General features: G+C 38.2%; 1 long non-coding RNA gene across 1 annotated transcript in view; it reads left to right on the top strand.

Moving 5' to 3' along the window:
* The window catches only part of LOC122241149, a 91,441-nt gene that overhangs the window by 50,867 nt on the left and 14,149 nt on the right, over positions 1-26,425 (top strand). The window contains exon 2 of the long non-coding RNA XR_006221139.1: positions 21,222-21,295. This is a non-coding gene — a long non-coding RNA (uncharacterized LOC122241149). The remainder of the gene's footprint in view (positions 1-21,221; positions 21,296-26,425) is intronic.

Raw genomic sequence — 26,425 nt, 5'->3', positions numbered from 1 at the left:
TTCACATCTAAAAGATATTTAAAAGTAGAAATGCTTTAAATGAAAGTATTAAATTATACAATTACATGTGTAGACTGTGCCATTGAGGGAGTTATTTTCATGGTGTAGGCTGAATCCAGCATAAAAATATTTACTGCTCTGAAATGTCAATATAAAATAATCAGAATCTAAAATTAAATATTTACTGTATAATCAGCCTGCATTCATCCATCTACAATGTTCCATGAAAAACACTGATTACACTGAATTTGACCACCTGGATTTTCCTAATATTTTCAGGCTTAAGAAAAAAACCGCCAAAGTCTCACTCACAGGCATTTTCAAACAACTTTTCAAGGGAAATCTTTTGGAACAGGGAATTATGCAATGATGACTTAAGGAAGTTCCAGATAACACACGCACACACACACACACACACACATACACACACACAAACACACACACACATACACACACACACACACCAGAAGATGAACCTCTCTGCTGATCTTCCTTCATCACATATCTTAGGTTCAGTTGCATTTCAGCAAGTCAATAAATCTTCACAGATATTCACCAATTCTGTGATAAAACTGTGCCATGCAGTAGGGATAAAAATGTGGTCCGGAGCACCTGGGTGGCTCAGTTGGTTGAGCTTCCGACTTTGGCTCAGGTCATGATCTCACACTCCATGAATTCAAGCCCCACATCGGGCTCTGTGCTGACAGCTCAGAGCCTGGAGCCTGCTTTGGATTGTGTCTCCCTCTGTCTCTGCCCTTCCCCTATTCATGCTCTGTCTCTCTGTTTCTCAAAAATAAATAAATGTTTAAAAAAATTTTTTTTAAATGTGGTCTGTGTTCTTGGGGCACTCAGCATCAAATGTGAGAGACAGATTGCTAAGTAGCCAGTTATAATGCACTGTGATAAATCCTACATTAAGCATAAGCCCAGTGGCATCAGGTAAGAAGGGTCCTGAAGAGAATCATCAAACCTACTCTATTATTTCAGAATGAAGCCAAAGGCAATATTATTTACTTTATGAATGTCCATGCAATTGGAAGAACCAAACTCAATTTTAACTCATTGTCAAGACCACATTTTCAACACTCATTCTGAAGATTAACATGGAATCTGCCAATTTAGTGATGTGGATTGAAATTGACTCTAGGGGACAATCTTCTGAAAGTGCCAGAAAGGTCAAAACATGACCCAAAAAGTCCTAGGCTAGGCAGGAAGTAGGGGGTTAATTTGTTTGATCTTAGGTTAAAGATAAGTGCTTTCTGGAGCACCTGGGGTGGCTCAGTTGAATGTCTGACTCTTGATTTTGGCTCAGGTCATGATCTCATGGTTTATGAGTTGAGCCCCACACTGGGCTCTGAATTGACACTGTGGAGCCTGCTTGGGATTCGGTCTCTCCTTCTCTCTCTGCCCCTCCCCCACTCACTTTCTCTTTCTCTCTCTCTCTCCCTCCCTACCTCTCTCAAAATAAATATATTTTTTTAACTAAGCGTTTTGTCCTAGCTACTGTTTTACTATCTGAAAATAAGCTGGACCTGTTGATCTCTTAGGTTCTTTCTACCTCTGAATACATATGATAACTACAAATCATTCCCGTTAAAAAAAAAAAAATTAAAACATCCTAGAGGTGCCTCATCAGGGAATGACATTAGCCTAATTCAAGTTACAAATTTCCTTTGCTTATTCAATAATTGATGAGACTACATAACACTTGGGTGTCCATCAGAACTGGGTTTGAGTCCAAGCTTTGTCACTTTCCTGGTTATGAAGCCATGAGCAATTTATTTAATTTTTCTGGGCCTTTTTTATGTAAAATGAGGAAGTTAAAGCTTATCTGAGATGGGACTTATGGGATTAAATAAGATAATGAATGTAAGAGCTTAACTAGTGCCTCACACAAAAAAGGCTTTCAATTAACAGAATCATTTTTAATTTTTTTTTAATGTTTATTTTATTTCTGAGGGGGAGAGAGAGAGCATGAGCAGGGGAGAGGCAGAGAGAGAGGGGGACACAGAATTGGAAGAAGGCTTCAGGCTCTGAGCAGTCAGCACAGAGCCTGACGCAGGGCTCAAACTCACAAACTATGGGATAACAGCTGAGCCAAAGTCAGACACTTAACCGACTGAGCCGCCTAAGGACCCCCAACAGTATTATTTTTAATGAGTTTAGCTGTGGAGTTCACACTGTCCACAGTGCTGAAGAAAAACCTTGTCCCTGCTTATACTCTGGAAAGAAAGATGTGTGAAATCATCATGCCTAGTACAGAAGAAAAATATATAAGAGAGGCATGAACAAAGTATTGACTTAGAGCTTGAGAGAGGGGTAGAATCTAGAAAAGGCTACACAGAAGAAGTAATATGTCAACTGGATCTATACATGAGATCAGCAAGGCAGCCTGGGGTCATTTTGTGAAAAGTCACATGAAGGAATTTGAACTTCCAATAAGTGAGAACCCATCAAAAGTTGATTTACCGCATATTCATTTTTAATTATTTTGACTTCAGATTTCTTTACTCAGTCTGAATCCATAGTATTCTGTTGCTCCATTCGTCTAAATCAGGAGTGGACAAACAGCTTGAAGACCAAATCTGGTATGTGGCTCAAGCTTAGAGTGCTTTTATTGTTTTTTAAATTATTATTTTTTTTAATTTTAACTCTAATATAGTTAACATACAGTGTTATATTAGGTTCAGGTGGATAATATAGTGATTCAACAATTCTGTACTCAGTGCTCATCATGCTAAGCGTGCTCTTCAATCCCTAACACTGATTTCACCCATCCCCCACACACCTCCCCTCTGGAAACCGTCAGTTTGTTCTCTAAGGTTAACAGTCTTTTTCTTGGTTTGCCTCTCTCTCCTTTTCCTTTGTATGTTAGCTTTGTTTCTTAAATTCCACATATGCATGAAATCATGTGGGATTTGTCTTTCTCTGACTGACTTATTTCACTTAGCATTATGGTAGTAATAGTTCCATCCATGTCATTGCAAATGGCAAGATTTCATCCTTTTTATAGTTGAATAATATTCCATTGTGTGTGTATGTGTGTGTGTGTACATACATACCACATCTATCTCTCTCTATATATATATACATAGGTGTATATTTATCCATTCATCTATCTATGGACACTTGGGCTGCTTCCATAATTTGGCTATTGTAAATAAAACTGCCATAAACAGGGTGCATATATTTTTTTGAGTCAGTGTTTCTGTATTCTTTGGGTAAATACCCAGTAGTGTGATTATTAGCTTGTAGGATACTTCTATTTTTAACTTTTTGAAGAAACACCGTACTGTTTTCTACAGTGGCTGTACCAGTTTGCATTCCCACCAACAGTGCACAAGGGTTCCTTTTTGTCTACAACCTCTCTAACACCTGTTATTTCTTGTGTTTATTTTAGCCATTCTGACAGCTATAAGGTGATGTTGCATTATAGTTTTGATTTGCATTTCCCTGATGATGAGTGATGTTGAGCATTTTTTCATCTGTCTTTTGGTCATCTGTATGTCTTCTTTGGAGGAATATCTGTTCATGTCTTCTGCCCATTTTTAATTGCATTATTTCTTTTTTGGGTATTGAGTTGTATCAGTTCTTTCTATATTTTTGGGTACTCACCTTTTATCAGATATGTCATTTTCAAATATCCTCCTTCACTCAGTAGGTTGCTTTTTAGTTTTGTTGATTGTTTCCTTCACTGTGCAGAAGCATTTTATTATGATGTAGTCCCAGTAGTTTATTTTTGCTTTTATTTCCCTTGCCTTAGGAAGCATATCTAGAAAACTGTTGCTACAGTCAAAGTCAGAGAAATTCCTGCCTGTGTTCTTTTCTAGGATTTAATGGTTTCAGGTCTCACATTTAAGTCTTTAATCCATTTTGAGTTTATTTTTGTGTATGGTATAAGAATGGTCCAGTTTCATTCTTTTGCATACAGCTGTCCAGTTTTCCCAGAACCGTTTGTTGAAGAGACTGCCTTTTTCCCATTGCATATTCTTGCCTCTTTTGTGAAAAATTAATTGATTATAGGGGTGCCTGAGTGGATCAGTCACTTGGGCATCTGACTTCGACTCAGGTCATGGTATCACGGTTTGTGAGCTCGAGCCCCACGTTGGGCTCTGTGTTGGCAGCTCAGAGCCTGGAGCCTGCTTCGGATTCTGTGTGTCCCTGCTCACACTCTGTCTCTGTCTCTATCAAAAATAAATAAACATGAAAAGATTTTTTTTTCATTACTTGACTATATAATTGTGGGGTTTGTTTTTTGGACTTTCTATCCTGCTCCGTTGATCTACGTGTCTATTTTTATGCCAGGACCATCCTGTTTTGATTCCTACAGGTTTGTAGTGTAAGTTGAAATTTAAAATTGTGATACCTTTAGTTTTGTTTTTCTTTTTCAAGATTATTTTGGCTATTCAGGGTCCTTTGTGGTCCTGTACAAATTTTAGTATTTTTGGTCTAGTTCTATGAAAAATGCTTGGGTAGGAATCGCATTAAATGTGTAGAATCACTTTTGGTAGTATGGTCATTTTAGTAATATTTGTTCTTCCAATCCATAAGCTTGGAATATCTTTCTATTTGTTTGTGTTGTGGTTTTAAGACTTTTAAATGGTTAATGTGAGTAACTACATAATATGCTTGATTTTGCCCCTTGGCCAAAAAGCATAAAATATTATCTGACCCTTTAATAAAATTTTTGCTGACCACTGGCCTAAATGACTAATATTAAACACATAATGGGGTTTTTTTTTTTGTCAAAAGGCCACAATGTCTATAAACTTTATAAATATTTTCTTTGTGCCTCACATGTGTCTAGAATTATCTTTCTTCCTGAAAACATTCTTTCATACCCAGCCTATCTTTTGCATTGTACAACAGGTTCAGGATTCAGTGATGAGCTTTGCTTTCCTGTATCCTTTGCCTTCTTAGCTATACTTTATATTTTCTCTTGGATCTTATGATAATTAAACAATGGGAGTTTTATGCCGTTCTACCTTTTCTTTATCTTTCCAGAAGATACCCAATAGTTCTACTGGTACTGGTACTTCTGTTTTCTTGGCCTGAAAATAAGAATTTCGCTCTTTTCTAAGTGACCTATGTTGCAATTTTGTGTGGGATCCACATTAGCTGGACTATAAGTGATTGACCCATACATATGCAAAAGAGACATCAAACAATGGTGACTTAAAGTAGAGTGTATTTCTCTATCTCATATAATAGTCCTGGAGTAGTTGGCTACAGCTGGGATGGGGGCTCTGCTCCATAAGGGTTTGCAGGGATCTGGGCCCTTTCTATATTGTTTCCCATTCTTAAACAGGTTTCCCTTTTATGAGTGGTGTGAGATGACTCACTTACACATTATATTCCAAACACTTGAATCAAAGATGAGGAGAACATATTACCTCCCTTGCAATATTGTTGTAAAATGATAGATATGTAATGCACCTGAGCAAATGCTACAGCTACCTGTTATTACTAATAAATAGGTAATTGAAAAGGTTCTGATGAAGTGCCAGTTATTTAAACCTGTGCTGAAGAAAAATAATTTCAGTGGAGTTGAATAATGAATTAAATTTAAAGTTGCATTTTTGATCTTCTCCTTTGTTCTGGGAATATGATGGCTATTATAATGAGTGTACTAGTATTGGTTACATTTGAGAGGAATTTTATTGTTTTTTGTTATGAGCCAAAGATTGTCTAAAGGACTTCAATTCTAGTAAATTCTGAATTCATGCATAACTCAGCAGCAAATTCTTCGAATCCCTGTACCTTTTTTCAGACTTTTTGCCTGTAGCCAAATCCTATTAGATGTATTTCCATGTCATGTTGTGCTTAAATAATGTGGCAGGACAGAGCCTTGACTTAGAAAATGACACCCTTCCTCCGAGGAGGCTTCTATCACAATCATCTCATACAGAAATCATATCTTGTATTCTGCCTCTGTGGAAATGGGCGATGTTGTTAAAAATTTATTTTTGCTGCAAGAAAATCTGATTCTTGGTTTATTGTGTCAAACAGCTGCTAGTATATAGTCTGGGCAGCTGTCCAGCTGTGAGGTTCACATAAATTAATTTAACCCTTGGGTATATTGTGAGGCCAATTAGAATAGTGCCCCCCCACCAGGTGCAGCAGGAAATTAAGAACACTTTTCATCAGGGAGATCCAGATGATTTGATGACGCCCAAAGTTCTATATGGAGTATTTTCCAAATATCAAGGCAAATAATCATGTAAGATATGTTTATGACAGCTTGAATCCATATTCATATGTAAATATACACACATACATATATATATATATATATATATGCATATATATATATATATATACATATGTAAACAAATGGTGTGAAGGAAAATCATAATACTTAGGCACATATCACTTTACAGAATGTAATGTATATTTTCAGGAATAATTCAAGGTATTTGAATAAAATTGCATTGAATTCTGCCAATCAAAAATACTCCCTTTTCTTTCTTCTCATCTCCTTTCTTAGAACTAATTCTACTGAGACAGTGTTGGATTGGCTAAGTGTTATGCTTTTACTCATTTAAAAGCAAAAATATAAAATAAAATTATGTGGACCTTTAATGTGCCTCCTGTGGTCCTTGGTCCCTGGCTTGAGAAACATTGAATTAAAGGTTCAGCACTGTCATCCCTATAGGTAATTACTAGAATAGTCACAAAAGCTGGCTTAGAAATCTCATAGCTTTGCCCATTTGCAAAGTATTCAACCATATGATTTATAATATGCATATGTCAATGTTTAGAATTATAATAGTATAAAAGGAAAATTGTAAATTATCATATAGAGTTCTCAAACACCAAATAATAGGGCCATAACACTCTCCAGGGATCTTCACACATGGAGTTTTGAGAAGCACTGAATCAAATCCAATTTTGAAACTGCTTATTTTAAGGTTAAATGGACCCTTTCTAGGATCTACAGATTCTCCTCTTAAGTCTTACATGCCATTTCACTTGATACAGGTTTATTAAGAGGCAATATCATATGATGGTTCAGAGCCTGGGCTTTGGGGTCAGTTTGAAAGGCTCAAGTCCGAGTGTGGCCCTGTCCTTTGCTTTGGGAATGTTTGGCCACCATGTCTCCTGTCAACTTTCCCTCTCAGTATTTATTTAATCTATTTATAATTCTCTTTTAGAGCCTATCTCAACACACATGTCAAAATGAAACCTTTCCTCAATGCACAGATAAGAACTGGTCCCTGTTTTATATACTGGTACTCTCTGTGTAATAATAGCAACAGAAACAGGTGTTCCTGGATGACTCAGTTGGTTAAGCTTCTGACTTTCGATTTAGGTTCAGGTCATGGCCTCACAGTTCATGGGATCGACTCCTATATCATCGGGCTGCACACTGACAACGTGGGCCTGCTTGGGATCTCTCTCTCTCTCTCTCTCTCTCTCTCTCTCTCTCTCTCTCTCTCTCTCTACGTCACTCTGGCCCTCCCCTGCTCGCATGTGTAGCACTCTCTCTTTCTCAAAGTAAATTAATAAAACTTTAGAAAAATAATAATAACAGCAACAAGAATACAATAATGGCAAGCAATACTGAGCAGCTATAATGTACCAGGCACTATATACGATGTGCTTTACCTGCGTTGCCTCATTTAAACCTCACAACACCTCTGGGAGGTAGGTGTATCATTATTGTCCTCTTACAGATGAAGAAACTAGATAAAATAAAAAGTATACTAAAAATATAATGCAAGCCACATGTAATTTTGAATTGTCTAGTACCCACATTCAAAGAGTATAAAGAAGGTTGCCTGGGTGGCTCAGTCAGTTGACTGTCCAACTCTTGATTTCGGCTCAGGTCATGATCCCAGGGTTATGAGATTGAGCCCCAGGTTAGGATTTTCTCTCTCTCTACTTCTGCCCCTCTCTTCTGCTTACACACACACTCTGTCTAAAAAAAGTTTTAAAATTTAAAAAAAATAAAAACAAAATAAAACGAATATTTTAAGAAGTAAAAATAGTTTAAGCAATATCTTATGCAGTGCAGTGGTTAAAGTGAAATGCCCTATGGACGTGGTAAAGTTGAGTTTAGTGGAAAATTATTTCACACTGCTTCCATTTTAAAATTTTAATCAAAGTGAAAATTTCAACATTCAGTTCCTGAGTCACACTAGCCGTATTGCAAGTGCTCAATAATCTCACTTTGCTAGTGGCTACCACGTTGATAGTGTAAGCCTAGGTTCTGAGTAACTCGCCATAGGTCTTTTACTCAGTAAAAGACTTCACTCAGTAAATATTTACCACGTGCCTATTACACGACAGGTGCGGTTCTAATCTCTAGAGACATAGTAGTAAAAAAAAAAAAAAAAAAAATAGACAAAGTCACTGCTCCCGTGAAGCTATCGTTACAGTGGGATGAGAGAGACAATAAACAAATAATTAACTAAAAAATGCTTTCAGGTCGTATTAAGTAGCATGAAGGAGAATAAAGCAGGTGGAGAAATGGCAGTAGACAGAGCTGTTGTGTATAGCTTGTTGGGCTCTACACCGCCCAACTCCAAGGGACACCATTCACATTGTTTGTGATGTGAATGCCACTCCCTGGACTAATGCAGAACAGTAGCCCTGGGACTTGGGGCTGAAATCTTATGTATATTAATCAGGAAAGGTGCTCCAATAATGGAAGGTCATTTTAGCAAAGATAGGAAGGCAATGAGGGAACAAGCCATCTAGAAGTACTTTTCAGAGAGAATAGCCGGTGCAAAAAGCCCCACGGCAGGAAGAATGCCAAGCATGTTGGAAGGAAGCAGTGTAGAACGTATTAAACAGGGGGACACATAGTAGGAGATGCAGTCACAGCAGTAGCCAGAAGCTGGATCACTATAGGAGTTTGGCGTCCATGATTAGTACTTTGACTTTTATACTGAGTAAGATGGGAAACAATGACTCGATCTCCATCTCTCTTGCTCTCAATCAATCAAATCAAATCAATCAATCAAATTTTTCTTTTTCTTTCTTCTCTTTTCTTCTCTTTTTATTTTCTTTTTGAAGAATTGGCCTGGCTACTTCGTTGCGAACAGACTGAAGGGGGAGGTTAAGTTTCCGGAAGCCAGTAACCACACTATTGTAGTAATCCGGGTGAAAGATGATGATGGTTCAGATTAGAGTCACAGCAGGGGACATGGTGAAAGCTGGATTCAGAGTGACCAAGCAAGGAGAGTATTTGAAGTGGGAGCTTGAAGGGTAGAACTGGGATCATAACCTAGGGAGCCTTATTCCAGAACCCACACTTTGCACTTTTGTGTGGTGGGCTTTCCCCCACTAGAACCTAAGACAGAAAAGAGGTCATGGTTTGTCCTGTTCACAGTTCTGCCCTGCTGTCCTGCTGGTGTTGAGCCTTCAGTATGCATTTAATGAACAAATGAGCACTTAATGTATAAATCAGGAAACTGAGTCCCAAGGAGATTGGCAATGAATTAGTGATAAGTGGGATTGGAATTCATATGTACTGGTTGCACAAATATTTGCTAAGTCTTACAGACCAGCCTGCATATCCCTCCCAGTTTCTGTTGTCCAGCAAATACCATCGAAGCCAAGGCCCATTTCTTGTGAAACCCAGTGACCAGGTCCAACTTTGTTGTTCCTTTACACATGGCACCAATCTGTTCCACAAGTTAGTTGAAGGAGAACGACAATGAGCCGCATTATGCCTGCCTGCTTTGACATTCTATTCTAATGCCTTTCTGTTCATTATGGTCACCCTCCTCCTTTTTTTCCCTAAGCTCACATTTAAAAGATAAAGAAATATAATTTATCTTCCTATTTCCTTGCATGGTTTTCTGCAGCTGAACATGCTCCCCATAAAATTGATTTAAGATTCCTACCAGACTTTAAATTGATTGCAAACTGCCTTTAACTTCTATTGCTTTGTTTTTCCTCCAGCAACTTTCTTAACTTAGTTAAATGGGCAGATACTCCTCTAGCCACTGCTGCTTCGAAGGCTAGCTCCTCTAGACTTTCCTAAGGGCGCAAGAAGATCAAAAACTTTTCTATTTTTATTTCATAGAGAGGGTTTTCCACATTATAAAACTAACCCATACTCATTGAAGGAAGTTTGAAACATACATACATATACACACCCACACAAAAGAAAAAAAAGGAAGAAAATATCCAACCGTGTAACCCCAAGGTAGTGTCTTTAAAACTTTTTGGTGGGGGCGCCTGGCTGGCTCGGTCCGTTAAGCATCCAACTTCAGCTCGGGTCATGATCTCACGGTCCATGAGTTCAAGCCCCGCATCGGGCTCTGTGCTGACAGCTCAGAGCCTGGAGCCTGTTTCAGATTCTGTGTCTCCCTCTCTCTCTGCCCCTCCCCTGTTCATGCTCTGTCTCTCTCTGTCTCAAAAATAAATAAACGTTAAAAAAAATGACTTTTTGGTGTATTTTCTTGCCATCTATTTGCGTATGTGAATGAATGAGTGAGTGTGTGTGTGTGTGTATGTGCACACACACTACATACTTGTTGTGACTCATGCTTTTTCGCTTAACAAGCCATGCACATTTTACTGTCTAGAATCTTACATATTGTTTTAATAGCCATACGTTATTTAGTAATGAAAACGTTGCTATATCCCACTGATAGGCATCTTTCCACTTATCTGTTCACAAATAATGCCACACTGAACATTTTTGTTTATAATATAGATTCTGTATTTAGAGTGATTTCTAAATCATCCCCCAAGGCAAAATCACTTCTTAATTCCCAAAAGTAAGATCATTTAGTCAAATATAGCATTAAATTATACCATTTTAAACTTCTACCTAAACTGTATGCAAATATCTACCTCCCTACTAACACTAATTATTTAATAGTTGTCTTTTGGTCTCTTTTTATTTCAACTGTGCTCATTTAATAGGTTTAAAAGCCACCAAATTTTATTTATTTGCATGTGTTTGATTGATTCTAAACTTGAATATTTCCACATACCTGCCTATTCATTGTATTAATTATTTTCTTCATGCCTTTTTTATTTATTAGAATATCAAAATATTCTTCTTATCAATTTGCTTAACTTTTTAAAAATTTTTTAATGTTTATTTATTTTTTAGAGACAGAGAGAGAGAGCACAAGCAGGGGAGGGGGAGAGAGAGAGGGAGACACAGAATCTGAAGCAGGTTCCAAGTTCTGAGGTGTCAGCACAGAGCCTGATGTGGGGCTCGAACCCACGAACTGTGAGATCATGACGTGAGCCAAAATCGGATGCTTAATTGACTGAGCCACCCAGGCACCCCTGCTTAACTTTTATAGAATAAACATATTGCATTTGTCAAAATTTCTATTCAAATTGGTTTACCAGAATGCTGTTTGTGTGTCCATGTTTTTTATGGCATGATTTTAATATACATTTGGGAGGATCAGTAGTTTCTAAATTAAAAATAATTATGGGAGTAATTTTAGGAAATACAAATAAACACGAAGAAGAAAAAAATTCCCCCACATGTTTATGATAACCACTCATAATATTTGGGGCATTTTCTTTCATCTTTTTTGTTACACACTTAAGTACTTTCTACAAAAGTGGTCTCATCTTCTACATTCTGCCGCCTTTTTTTTCCACTTAAAATGTTAGGAATTTATTTTAATGGCATAAATATTCTTCTTCATTATCATTTTAATGGCTTCATAATATGCATAGATCAAAATTTATTTATTCAGACCACTGTTGTCAAACCTCTTTATTTCTAATATTTCACTGTTATAAAGATGCGTGGACATCTTTATGGCCAAATCTTTGGACATATCCATAATTATTTATTTAGGAAGAATTTCTAAAAGTGGGTCATAGGTTTAACCAAATTTTAAGGCTTTGTTATATATTGCTAAATTGCTCTTCAAACCTGTGTCTTAAGTTTATGGTATAGGATTTATTTTGCCTTATAGTTGTAAATGTTTGCATAGTACTTGAAATAATTTAAAAGGAGCAATTTACCTAGCTCTGCATATATTGGGAAGGAAAGACAAATATATCTACAATATGCCAGGAGCCCAAATTTCCAGAGTCTATAGTTCACAATTTATAAATCTTAGAGTTAGTTGAATACATTATGTATGGCTTCTTTCTTATATATATTAGAGAAAAATTGGTTTTAAAAACTCAACATTTTACTTTGTCTACATCAACTTGTCTTTGTTCTCACAAAGCCTTATTTTCTAGATCAACTAAAGATGTGGAGGCAGTGACTCAGGGGCCTAATAATAGACCTACCAAATGCTTACATTTGGTACAAATGCTTACAAATGCTACATGTACGAAGCCCTGGCTGACATTCATTCTTTCATTTGATCTCAGAATAGCTTCATTTTGGGGAAGGGGATACTGAGCTTCAGAATGGTTGAGGGGCTTCCAATTCACACAGAAGTTGCAGAACGATATCTATTTCACTCCAGAGGAGTATAGTTTTCACTAGTCTATGTTGCCTCTTCTTGGACTCTAAGACTTCGTGGATTTTACTTTCTCCCCACCCCCATCCTATCAACTTACACTTGCATTTACATTTATATTAAAAATTGACCTTTGAGAATTGCACACAAGTTCTGGTTTCAGCCTTTGCTCTCTCTCAGTTCTTGTTTATTTTAATTAGCCATTTAAACTTGTACATAGCACCCCAACAAAGGAGATTTTCATATTAATGAGGATTAATCACATGCATACTATAAAATAATATAAATTAACCCCAACAATGGTTACTTATATATTCTGAGATGTGTCTTAATATGCCTTCTATTCAACATTGAATAATGGGTTGTGGTTTTTAAAAACCATACGGTAGAAAATTTGGGGAGGGAAAGATATTCAACACTCATTACCACAGATAATTTAAAATGTATAATCAACAAAGTAGGGTATCATACAGTGTAGTGAGATCAGAAAAAAAATGAGTCATAAATGTTCAAGTTATTGACGTTTAGTAGAAAAGTTGATGATCTGAGGTCATACATCCTTTGCATTCCATCTTGGCCTCTTACTAATGTGGGACTTTGGACAAGCCCTTTCTTATCTCTGAGAGTCTATTTATATATCTTTAAGATCTAATGATATTTTCTTCAAATACTTAAGAGGGTTGAATTCAATATCCAACAGGTACTCTAAATTGCAAAGTTATGTTACAGTATTAGCAGAGGGAGAGCAGAATTTGGAATGTCACTATAATGGTCAAGAATGAGCACAGACCCACCACCCATGGTATCTCTGAGGAGTCCTGTGACCTGCCAGGCAATGAACAAACTGGCCTGGGGTCCCAATAAGAGACAAGGGAGTCGAACACAGTTTGGCAGAAAAGTTTTCATCTAGGGAGTAGGAAACCTCATTTTGGTGTTTTCTGTGTGGATTTGGCCACATTTTATTCTCTGAGCTTGTTTCTTGGGGTTGGTGTGTGACTATCTTTAGCATAGTTTTGTTTGTTTGTTTGTTTGTTTGTTTTGGCATATAATAGGCCCTCAATGAATGCAAACTCTGTCCCTGGCTCTCTTTATTTATAAAGTAAATGTTGGGTTAAATGTTATCTAAGTTCCTTTCAAATCCACATTTTTAAAATTTTTTTTTTAACGTTTATTTATTTTTGAGACAGAGAGAGACAGAGCATGAACGGGGGAGGGGCAGAGAGAGAGGGAGACACAGAATCGGAAGCAGGCTCCAGGCTCTGAGCCATCAGCCCAGAGCCCAACACGGGGCTCGAACTCATGGACCATGAGATCGTGACCTGAGTTGAAGTCGGACGCTTAACCGACTGAGCCACCCAGGCGCCCCTCCAAATCCACATTTTAATGGATTCTTAGATTTCATTTCATTTTCATTATGCATTGTTGATTGACTAAGTTCATAATAATCCTGGTCTGGTTTCATTTGGTTCCCATAATCTTAAAATGTCATAGCTGGAAGAAACCTCAGGAACCACCCAATCCGCTTATTTTACTGATGAGTAATTGAGCTCATTAGTAGGAGCAGGGGGGAAATTGACTTGATCAAGGTCACCCTGTAGGTAGTGACAGGGTAGAGAACACCGTCCATGTTTTCTGACCCATCCCAAGACTCACCACCTACCCCTTCCCCAACCTCCCGCTGCTGCTGATACGTTCCAGCCTGCAAAGCAGCACGATTTGCTTCTCTTGTGTTAACATTATTCTAGCATGTAATGTCTGTGTTTAAGGCAATGACCTGAGAAATACTTTTATTTCCAGTGATGCACTTATTTTGCAGGGTTTATTAATTTTATTTATGTATTTGATCTCTCCAATGAAATAATAAACTAATTAGCGGGACAATTTACTGGTGTGTTCCTCCAAGGATGTTTTACAGCCTCAGTGCAAGCTTGTCTAACTGTGGTATCAGCAGATCCACTTTTGCCCTGCTGCCCTTAATTTTAGCCATCAACACACATGGCAGTCAGCTCCATGCTGGGTACTTGTGCCTCCAGGGGCATCTGGAGATATCAGGTCATAGGGCAAAGGAACTTTTGCTTGGGAGCCTCCCCAGAATTTATTCAAGAGACAGGCTGCTTCATCAGGCTGAAAGGGGTGGGAGTTGGCCTCCCAGAGAATTGAGCCAGTGTATTACCTGAACTTCCCAGAATGTGAAGGTTAGAGAATGAGGCAAAGCAATGTATACAGAAGTGTTGAAAGTCACAGATGAAAAAGCCCATAGTCCATTAAGACCAAGAGCAAAGCAAGGAGTGTGATGAGAAGATTGATATGGACAGTAGCCGCAGGAACATTGCAAGATGCAGGAGCAAGGGTGAGAGATGCCAGATGACCCAGAGTCATTGGAACAAATAGCACAGTAGTACTGAAGTTTTCATTTGGTTTGATTTGGTTTGGTTTGTTTTTTTTTAACTGGCTTTAATATGAACTACATGGACTTCCTTCTCAGACAGCCCCCATCTGTGCTCTCTTAACAGCCAATACTTTCTCATCTGAGAATTATTCATAGTCTCATGTCATTATTTGCTTGCCTGTCCCCATTTAACTATGAGCACCATTATATCACCAGGGCCTAGAACCATGCCTAGAATATAACATAGCTCAATAAGCATTTGTTGAATGAAAGAAGGAAAGGGTGGATGGATGGGTAGATGGATAGATGGATAAATGAAGAAGTGAATCAGTCTGTCAAAGCTACTGGAGGGTCAAAGACTTGTGACCTATATGATATTCATGTGTCGTCTTTGATGTACCAAGCAGAACCCAACGAGAGATATTTTTGCCAATTATTTATATTTATTATAGAATTACTCACCCATAGCAAAGAAGTATCCAATATAAAAGTGTTTAATCTATCTTGACTAAACCTTCCTTCTTATTAATGTTTAATTACACCACACACAGAAACATATTCATTTGGAGTAGAGGTCAAAGGTCACAGTACCCTAAAACTTTAGGGGGTAACTCTGCCGGCCCACTAGTTGCCCCGTGGGTATGGATGCTGACACTGTCGTGGCTGCCACTAAACTGTCACTGTGGGTTGCATCTAGCATGAGGGTTCTTGTCCGAACAACTTCCAGACCTCTAGCCAGAGACTGGCTGGAACATTAGGAGGAGGAAGGTGGGGTGGGGGGTCCTGCAGTGGGAGCTATGCAAGCTCAGAATCCTCTCACTCCGTAGTAGGAACCCCTTTACTGAGATTGGCTCCCTTAGGGATGTTACCTTTGTTATGATTGGCTGCATGCAAATTAGGAAACCCTGCTGTGTTCATCGCAGATAGAGTGTATTCCCATCTAGGCCACCCCTATCCAACTGGCTGTAGAGTTTTGGGAGGCTGTGCAAATGAAGTAGCCCTAACTTGTTGATGCTGTTTACACGTGGCGGGACATAAGCAGTCCTCATGTGTTGGCGATGATAAAGTGCTAGGGCCAGATCTGGGACTTGTGGTCCTAATTTATGTATTTACCTTCTGTATGCTCAGAGCACCTGGGATTCTAGATAGGGATTCTAGATTCCAGGCAGATACCAGGAATTGGGCATGTCTTTGAGATCTTTGGTGAATACATAGAATTATTTGTAAAACAATTTAATTATAAGGCCTGCCATTTGTTCCGTGACTACCACACAGCAGACACAATACCAAGGTCTTTCAATATAGTACTTAGTGATCACAATTCTGCAATTAGGTATTCTTATCCCATTTTAAAGTGAGGAGACTGAAATTCAGAAGGGTGAAATAACTTGTCCAGTTTCACACAGGGCCCATTGTGTTGATAAGAAAACATACTAAGTTTCATAAGGAGTAGCAATGATAACTGCCAAAGATGGAAAAACTGGCAAAAAAAAAAAAATCCTTGAAAAAGCAACTCTCCATTGGCTCTTTTACTCCAAGAACTAAGGAAGGTAGCAAAAATGGTGCATATTATATTTTAGCTGCAATATACCTACAGACAACTTGCAAAGCACTGGTGTTTTTCTGGAAGCTGTGTTTGGGGGCTCTGGGCTTATTCCCACATCTCCAAAAGCAGAGTCTGTCCCAGGCTTCCATACTGTCCAGCTGACAAATCATAGTCTCATTTTGATTCTGTGTCGTTCGTCAAGGACCAGACAGCATGCATGTGTGCCCACATCTCTCCTTCTAGATGACTAAAATAGACTCTCCTATGTAGTCACGACCTGGCAAGGAAAGGCTGCAATTTTATACGCCGTCCCTCATGGGTAGAGGTTCTTCACCAAAAGTTGTAAACTCAATAGATTCCAAGCATGAGCATTGTTTATTTTTTCTGCAAACTCTAGGTCTGGTGTATATTGAAAAGGAGTGTTTTTTTCATTGTTGTTGTCCCATTAGATTTTTCAGTTTATTGTATCAGGCATTAACACCTGGATGATAATCTGCTGAATGATCTTCCCCTATGTCACGTTTCTTCATGGCACTTATCATCTGGCATACTTTGTATTTATTGCTTTGTTTAATTTGGTGTCTGTCTCCATCCCCTGGAATGTAACTTCATGAGGGCAGAAATATTCATTTAGTGTGTTCTTGAATCTCCAGTGATCAAAGCAGTATTTAGCACAACTATGGTCTCAGCAAATATTTATGAATAATAACAATGGAAGGGTAGATGTAGGTATATATGGATAGATGGACAGATGGGTAGGCCCTGTCAACTGTGAAAATTTAGGGTGAAATTATAGTAATCAAGGTAAAACAGGTTTGCACAGGACTATGAAACTAGACCAACAGAATAAAATCTAGAGCCCAAAATAGACTTTACTGACTGAAAACTTTGTACATGATAAATATATCACTATAAATCAATGCAGAAATCATAGACTAAGATATAAATGGTACAAGGAGGATGCATAAATATACAGAAAATGTACTGAATCCTAACCTGACACCATGTAAAGAATATCAATTCCAAGTAAATTAAATGCAAGAGGCATAGCTTTAAAAACTTTAGAACGAATTATAGGACAATGTCTTTATGACGCAGGGGTAGGAAAGGATGTAATGAATAAAATAAAATAAAATAAAAAAGCACCTACCTTAAAAGAAGTACTAATAGATTGCCTTACATTAACATTTTAAACATTGTATATGTTTGTTTTTTTTTTAAAAACAAAAAGACACGCTTTGGACCAGGAGAAATGGTTGGAACATACGTAACTGCAAGAGGGTTGAATCCCCAGCATGCAGATTAGTATAGAACGTAATTATAACATATCCAGAGGTACCACTACATATTTTGATTAAATATTATCATTTTACCGTTTTGCTGTTTCTTTCCATGGCTTATGCCCACACCAAATTTAGGACTTTGCTAAATGTCATTTTCCAGGTAAGGTCTTCCCTAACTACCTTTTTTGAACTTGAGGTCTCACCTTAGCGCCTTCATTACCCCCTCTGCTTCTGCTTTCGTCATGACACCTATGATCATATGACACACTAGACATTTCTGCTTTCCTATATGTTTAGTGTATGTTGTTTCCTCCCTGGAACACCTCAATAGAAAAAAAAAAAGGGGGCATATGTTAAAGTAGCCAAAAAACCATTACAAAAATATAAAACAAAAATAACAAGAGAATGTTCAATGTCACCAGTAATCAGAGAAGTGCATGCTAATAATAGAAGATATTTTATATCCATCTTTTTGGAAAACTTTTAAAGTCTGGCAATACCAAATGTTGGCAGTGCTATGAACTCAGGCTAGATTCGTATGCATTACTACTGCCACACTGGAGAGCCATGTGTTACATCTAATAACTTTGAAGATGCATACACCATAGAGAAACCTCATACACGTGTGTCGAAGGAGTTTAACTGCAGCATTACTCCTGTTAGCTCAGTTTGGAAACAGCCCAAATGTTCACCAATATGAATGATTAAGTCAATCTAAATACCTAATAAAATATTACCTAAATATTAAAATGAATGAATGTAAGCCAATTCTATCAAAGTGGCAAAATCTTTAAAACATATTTAAGAAAATAAGCTTCAGATGGATGCCTACTGAGGGATATCATTTAAACGAAATTTTAAAACATGCAAAACACTGCTATATGTTTTTTATGGAGGCAAAGCATGTATTAGAAGCAAAAAAGCATGCATGGAAATTTAGGAGTATAGTTATTTTTGTGGAAATGGGAAGGAATTCATGGGATAATTTGTTTATATTTATAATGTTTATTTTTAAAAGAAAATGTTTAAAGCGAATATGACAGGGTGGTAATATCTGACCAGGCTGAGTGGCAGTACATAAGTTTTGGTTATAATTATGTCTGTGCTCAACTTCATGCTTGAAATATTTAATAAGAAAAGAAATAGGAGGGTACTTAAGTGTGACTGACAAGGAATAAAGTTTAAGCCATAGCATATCAAATAATATGGTGTGACATGGCAAAATTGTAAACTGAATTTTGTTATTAGACAAAGACTATATACAAACCCAGATTCAATGCCTTCTTTTCATAGCGGTTCATGAGATTAGGCTTTGGAACCTGACATTCTAGGTTCAAGTCTTGACTCATACTTAATAACTGTTTAAAATTAGGCATCAGTTTTCTCACCTATAAAGTGGAAAAATGAGATAAAATAGAAATTATTTTAAAAAGAGAGAAACTCAACAAAGCCAAGAGTTGATTCTTCAAAAGGATCAACAAAACTTACAAACTTTTAGCTAGAATGATTAAGAAAAAAAGAGAAGACACAAATTACTAAAATGAGAAACGAAAGAGGGGACATTACTACCAACATTACAGAAATAAAAAGGATTATAAAGTGGAAAAATAGTGCCTCCTCATAACAAATATTCTGAGGATGAAATGAAATCCTATTTGTGCAGTGTTCAACACATGTCATGGCACATAATGAAACCGAAGATCAGTATTGATGTAAACAGGCATAAGCTTGAAGTCAATTTTGAATGCCATGCTTTCTCTCATTTTATTTGTTTTCTCCATTAACCCTACCAAGTTGGTGTTATTATTAGCCCATTTTATATGTAAGAAAACTGAGCCTGAGAAGGTCAAATAACTTGCCCAAGATTTTCCATCTCTTAAAAAGAGAGATGAGATTCAAACCAGATCTATCTCCAGAAAAACATAACTGTAACTTAATGTCCTGGCTATATTTCACTAGTTTTATGAGTAAACTAAATTGAATTCATTTACAATAAAACATTATAATAATCTATCCCTTAGCTTTATATTTTTCTTTGAGTAGGAAGTCAACCAGCCATTGCTGATTAAAACTAATAACAAGTGTCTACTTAGTGTATGTGTATATAAGTTCACACATGTAAAGTAACTGAGTTGCCATAATGGGCTGTTGTTACTAGATAAATATTCCTGCCTTAAGCAGATTCTTGGGCTTGGAATATATTGGAAGATCAGTAGGCTGTGGTATTCTATTATGTTGAGTTTTTCTCTCTTTTTTTTTTAACCATGGGCTCTTCTTTTATTTTTATTTATTGATTTATTGATTGATTGATTTATTTATTTATTTATTTATTTATTTATGTTTCACTGTCTTACCAGAAAAATTGTTATCTCTCTGCTTTCCATCTTCTTCCATCCTCTGTGAATCCAAATGGAACTTAACTTTTATTGTCACTGATTATTTTGAATGAACATGTTTCTTAATGTAATTTCTGTCAGGTCAATTCCATTTCTTATGTCTTTTATTCATTCATACATTCATGCATGCATGCAGCACACATTGAGTGGTGACTATGAACTTGCTTCTGGATTAGGTTCCTGGGAAGTAAGGGTTAATAAGTCTGTAGAGAGAGGCAGAGGTGGAAATGGACAATCCCCGGGCAGTTTTATCTACTGGATGGAATTGGTACTACGGAGCATGGGGTCCCCCATTTTGATGGCGGGGGGTGGGGGAGGGGCGCGGGTGTGGAGAAGTGACACAGAAATGGTGATGTTGCCCCTGAAACTCCTATTTGTATGTTTATTTACCATCTAGAAAATAATGCACGATTGTAGAAAACTTGGTAAGCATAAAGACAAGAGAAAAATAACCCATGATCGTGCTACAATGAGCCACTGTTAGCAGCTGATATATTTTTTAAGACCAACTTGTACATGGATGAGCTCAAATTTTTAAGTAATTTTATTATATTCTACATATTTTCTCATATCCTGAAAATTTTTTTAAATTATTTTTATATGTGCGTTAATATTCTTAATATGTTAATATGTACAAACACTAACACTCATTTTATCATTCCTGTAACAGTTGTCTCTTTCTTACAAATAACATTGTGATGATAATCTCTGTGCATATTGTTTCCTTGAGAAGGAATCCTGAAGGCGAATTACAGATTAAAGTGTATGATCACTTTTAAGACTTTTGACATTTTCTCCAGTGCCCTCTTCTTTACTGATATCAAGGCAAGAGCTCATGCCTTTAAGAGAGTCAGATGAATTAGAAGTTGGAGAAATTCTTTAATAATTCCTACACATGTGTAGATATGCACATGAATGTGTACACACACATTTTAGGCACATACACATGTATCCTGACTCCCTCCTACCTGGGGGGCATTGTGTAACACCTCTTGCCTAGTACTTAAAATGGGCTGATTTGTTGATTTTGTTGTTGTTGGTGGTGGTGGTGTTTTTGTTTTAGCCACCTCTGTATTTCCAGTGCCTGGTATATGGTAGGAATTTAGGAAATGTTTCTTGAATGAAAGAGAGGAAAGAAAAATAAGGCCATTAAATAATTATTTACTTTCTTAAACATCTTATTTTATTTGTTTTCAGCCTTCGGCAAGACATGGTGGTGAACCCTGGCTCTAAATCTTCATGATTGAGGGACTCTTTGACACAACACAAAGGTAAATATTTGAGGCTGGTTGACTCACGGGTATGAGGAAAATCTTCCTCTCTGGGAAAATGGCTCATAAGTGTCTCTGAGTCCTCTTCAAGTGTGGCTTTGTGCTTTGTGTTCCTCCTTAAAACATCCTGGAGGGTTCATGGAGCCTTTGGGAATTGGAGCTTAGGGTCACTTTTCTCTGGTCTATTTTGTGTTTGTGCTTAGAGAAAGGGAATAGTGATTCCCTTTCTTCTCTTCTTTAACTATCTAGGAAGTGTCATTAGGAGTTTTAAGTTTTCCTGCCTGGGTTTTAGCCTCTCCCAGTAGGTGATCTCAAAATGGTTTGCTTTTATTTTTATTTTTTTTTCAATATATGAAGTTTATTGTCAGATTGGTTTCCATACAACACCCAGTGCTCATCCCAAAAGGTGCCCTCCTCAATACCCATCAAATGGTTTGCTTTTAAACACAACTATGTTAGCTCTCCTCAAATGCCCTCTGTTTCAATATATTTACCAACAGAAGGAACCATTTTCAATTGTTGAAACTAAAGTCAAACCATATGTAAGATAAATGTTTCTACATTGAAAACAGACTCGGAGATTTACGAGCTTAAGGAGCAAGTACTATTATTTTGAGGTCCTAAACTTTTAAATGATGGCAACACTGAAATCTGTACTTCATACGGGGAGCCAAGAAGACACAATTGAAAATGCCTATTCTTTTGACAAATTAGAAGCATTCATTGCAGTATCTATTTCTTGTTTACCAGGGATAATGCTGAATGAATCACAGACTGGTAGATGGATGTCCCTTCTGAACACTTTTAATTAGCACTGCCTATTAGGATGAACAGAGTGTTGCTTTCCTGCCATAGATTACCCCCAACCCCCCTTAAATGAAATAGAAATCTTATTCTCCACAAGGTAATATTCATCTCTTCCCCAACCAGACAGGCATAGAAAATTAAACAATGGTCCGTTAAAAAGCCCAGATAATGTATTTATCATTTCCAGTTTATGTGAGTTTGCAAGGCAAATAGGAGTAGCTATTCGTTATGGGACCTTGGGGAACAACAGCGGGACTGGGGAGGGAGCTGAGAGGCTGGAGGATCTGAGACTTGTAAAAATTCATTAAAAATATGAGGTACCATTGGAGATAGAGGAAATTAATTACTCTCAGGGACTCAAATGTCACTCCTCATTTAAGTGACCTGGCAAGGAGGCTGAGAAACTTGTTCTGTGAGGGTTTCTGTAGTGGAGAAGGCTGGGAGCTGGGATTCCTCAGCTGTCAATTTTTGCATTTCCTTGGTGACTTATTGACATGTTAACCTGGCTTGTGCCCTAGCCTCCTCTAATGAGTAGAGTTAAATGAGAAATGGGGGTTTGGAGGTGGGGGAAGCACTCTCCCCTGTAGCTGGCCAGGTTATTCAGACCAGCTCCCCAAGCATGTAAGCAACTTCAGACCTGGGGGAAGCCTGTGATTTACCACAATGGAGAGAAGAGACTGATCATTTGCAGCTGGACTGAGTTTGGTCTTTTATTATTGCTTTTCCATCCACAAAGCTATTCTCTGAGGGGGAGTGAATTTGGAAAGACAAATTAAGGTTTTCTACCTAAGGAGGACGGGGGGAGCAGTAGCTTCTGAAAACAGTCATCTTTTCTAGATTGCCTGTCCAATAAATCTTTCTAATGCATTCTGCCTATAGACAGAGGTTGAAAATATATAGATATGTGATGACTTAAAAGTTTAAAATCAGTAAACCCCCAGAATAATGGAGTAGAAGCTTTCTCAGATGTGTGCCTTACCTAGACTGGGAATGCAAGGTTTTATTCTTGAACTCTGCCATTAATCAACTGAGATGTTGCACAAGCCATCACAGTGCTCCAAGCCTCTGTTGTATTATTTATAAAATGGGAACAATAATATCTATCTTATGTGATTATTAAGGACAATGTGCCCAAAAGATCTTTGAATGGTAGAAATATACAGGTATGTATAACACCTATTGATACAGTTTGTCTTGAAAGTCCTGATTTTTAAAAATTAAGGCTGCTCAGTGGTCTGTGTTCCTCTGTGGGTCAAAGTTAAAGGGCTCTGAAGTATTTTCTTGGCTTGTTCAATTAGGAAGGGTGAATCAACAAGCCAAAGAAGGAAGCACTGCTTTTGGGAGAAAGTATGCCCTGGTGTTAAAAAAAAAATGTGAAGCATAGCTTTGGAGGAAGTTGGAGCCCTGGAAGTTCACCTCTGGGAGCAGTCCTAAGAGCTTGTCTTCAATTCAAGAAAGTCCTGTCCTTTTGAAGCAGAGACAAATCGTGCATTGAGGGTGGCAGAAGAGATATTTGAAGATTATTCACCTATTCCTAGAAAGAGATGATGATGAGATAAACTTGGGCAGGGTCAGTGGGGACAGAGGACAGAGAACTTTGAAAGGCCTTGGAAAGGAAGGAATTCTAGGCTTTCACATAGTCATGGTGGTGTGCACTTTGTGGAGGGTGCAATGCAGTGACTAAGCCACAGAGCATCCCCAAGGTACTTGTAATGTTATTAATAGAAATGTGAGAAAATGCAGGATACAGTCCTTCTGCTCAAGTTGCTCAGAGAAGTCAGCAATTATCATACAGACCAGACAGCAATAAGCCCAGAAGAGCAATGCTGGAGACAGCACTGAGAGGGAGGTGCCTCAAAAGATGAGCAACACTTTGCTGGGTGAGAAGGGGTTTGAGGCTGGGCATTGCACAAAACAGCTGCTCCCAGCCACACGGAACCATAGCTGCTCAGCCACATATTACAGATGCTGGTTTGAGAGCTGTGCACTTGACCTGTTACATTTCCTCAGCAACCAGGTTTTGTACGCCAGCTTGCACTCAGTGATTTTCCAAGGCTTCTGTGCTGTTGGTGTCTCCTGAAAGTAGACTTGAAGGACCGTCTGCCTGTTCTCATCAGCCAACCCTATAGTGACCCACCCTAAGCATGCAGAGAAGGCATCCCTGGGAACCCAATTCTGAATAGTTGCTAAAACCACTGTCCCCATTCCTTGGTGTTCTTTTGGAGCTTTTAGGCCACTTACCTTTAAAAATTGCCTGAAAGCCATCTGTTGACATAACTGAGCCGTTGGCTCTTTATTTCTTGCGTTAACTAGATGTGTCCATTTGAATTCATTTATAGCCATGGTGTCATCATGGTGAGATAGTAATAAGACAAGAAAAATTTTTCTCACCAGTCTTCCTCCTCTTTTTCCTCCTTTTAGAATTCCTAGTGTCTCCTATTTGCCGACTTGTTGATTTTCTCAGATCCTGTTTACCCTTTTACTTTTCCTCTCCTGATAAAACCACACATTCTTCAACTTGGATGGAAGTAAGAGATTCTTGACACCAGGGGGTTCAACTGTAAAAACCTTAAACGTGTTCTTAACCACATGGCAGTTCTCTTTATCTGGTATGTTTGATGTTTGTGGTGTTGCTTTCCAAAGTGGAATGTCTTAGATTGCAATCCCCGCTCCAACATGTAACAGCTGTCTAACATTGAGCAAATCAATTTCTTTAGGCTTGAATTTTCGCATCAGTAAACTTAAGGTAACAGCAATACTTTTCATATAGGATTGTTGTAAGAATTTAATGAGAGAGTCCATGTGAAAGAGTCTGGCTGTTATCTATTGTCAATGAATGTTAGCCACTGTTGCTTATAACAATACATGCCATTATAAATTTTTGAAATGAAAAGGCAGATGTGTTGATCTTTGGCAACAAGGAAGAGGGAAGCTAGAAAGACACTCTCCCACTCTTTGGCTGGGCTTAGAAAAGGGAAGTCCCTAGTGATGAAGACATTGAAAGCAGCTAAGTCTGTGGGTGCACAGGGAGCCCTCCCTGTCCAGACAGTGGCCTGGCTGCTGAACAGTCAGAAGGTCTGCTGGGCTCCCTGAGCTGCTTCTGGGCATCTGAAGAGTATCTAAGCCAACCCTGCCCTATGTACAGTGTTCATCGCAGATAGTATGGTGGTTTTGTAATATGTCAATGTGGCAAATGGGATTACCTTACTCAGAATTCAGTTTCCTATATGTTTCTAGTTAAGTGAGCCATGGGAGAGTTTCTTGGGAGGTCGGAGGATGGAGGGAAGCAGCAGCCACTCTGCAGCTCACCTGTTGTTGGTGATCTGTGGACTCACCCTGTCGGCACAAAGCGGCGTCTGGGCCCACAACTGCTCTTCCTTTCCCCATATCCTCCTCCCGCTTCCCAAGGCCTCATCCAGATGTGTGTGTTTAGCCACTTAAGAAAAGGCCCCGGTTACAGCAGGCCATCCACATCGGCAAGCTGGGAAGCAGTGAAAGCCAAGGTTCCAGTAAGTTTTCATGGAGTTTCAGTGCCTGTTTGTGGATTCCAGGCTGCTCTTGATTCTCCCCATTTATAACCATCTTTCCCTCCTAACCGCCTGCCCAGTGGACTTCAAGCTCCATCATCAGACATAATTGAACAGACTTAAAACTGCTTAACCAGTTCCCGCAATCGCTTGCCAAATTCCTCTATTAAATAAATAATAAATATATATTTATTTTTCATATATATAGTACATATAGTGTGTATGTGTGTGTGTATAGATACATATGGCATTTATTATCAGACGAACAGAACCAAGCACTAGGAAATTGTGTGTGTGTGTGTGTGTGTGTGTGTGTGTGTACATCTAACACTGCTTGTTTCTGTTTCCATGATTGATCCCCACCTGATACAGCTGCTCATAGCTTTCTATAATGCAGAATTCTCCACTCACAAGGAAAGCCCATTCCTGTTCTACCTCCCATCCACCATTCCTCTTTCTGTCCGTCATGTAACAAAAGAGAAATTAAACTCATAATCCAAAAATGTTGTTTTTCAGCCCAGGATATATCCCACTTTTTCCTCAGGACTTCTGCCCCTCCCAACCTGAAATAGTTGCATAAACTCACTGCTGTGACCTCATCCACGGAATTTTTTTCTCTCTCGCTTCTCATCTTTTGAAGCTTAAGAATCAGACTCTTCATGAAGTTAACCCAATAAATGTGAATATACTAGAGAGGTACTTCTAGTCGTTCAGTTTCCCCAGACCTGTCTCCTCTTCATCCTCCCCATGCCTTGTAAAGACAATACCTTGATTCTGAATGTTTACAAAGTATCCT

Source organism: Panthera tigris, chromosome C1 (assembly GCF_018350195.1).
Source record: "Panthera tigris isolate Pti1 chromosome C1, P.tigris_Pti1_mat1.1, whole genome shotgun sequence".
Classification (NCBI taxonomy): Eukaryota; Metazoa; Chordata; class Mammalia; order Carnivora; family Felidae; genus Panthera; species Panthera tigris.
This window is presented reverse-complemented; position numbering and strand designations above follow the sequence as displayed.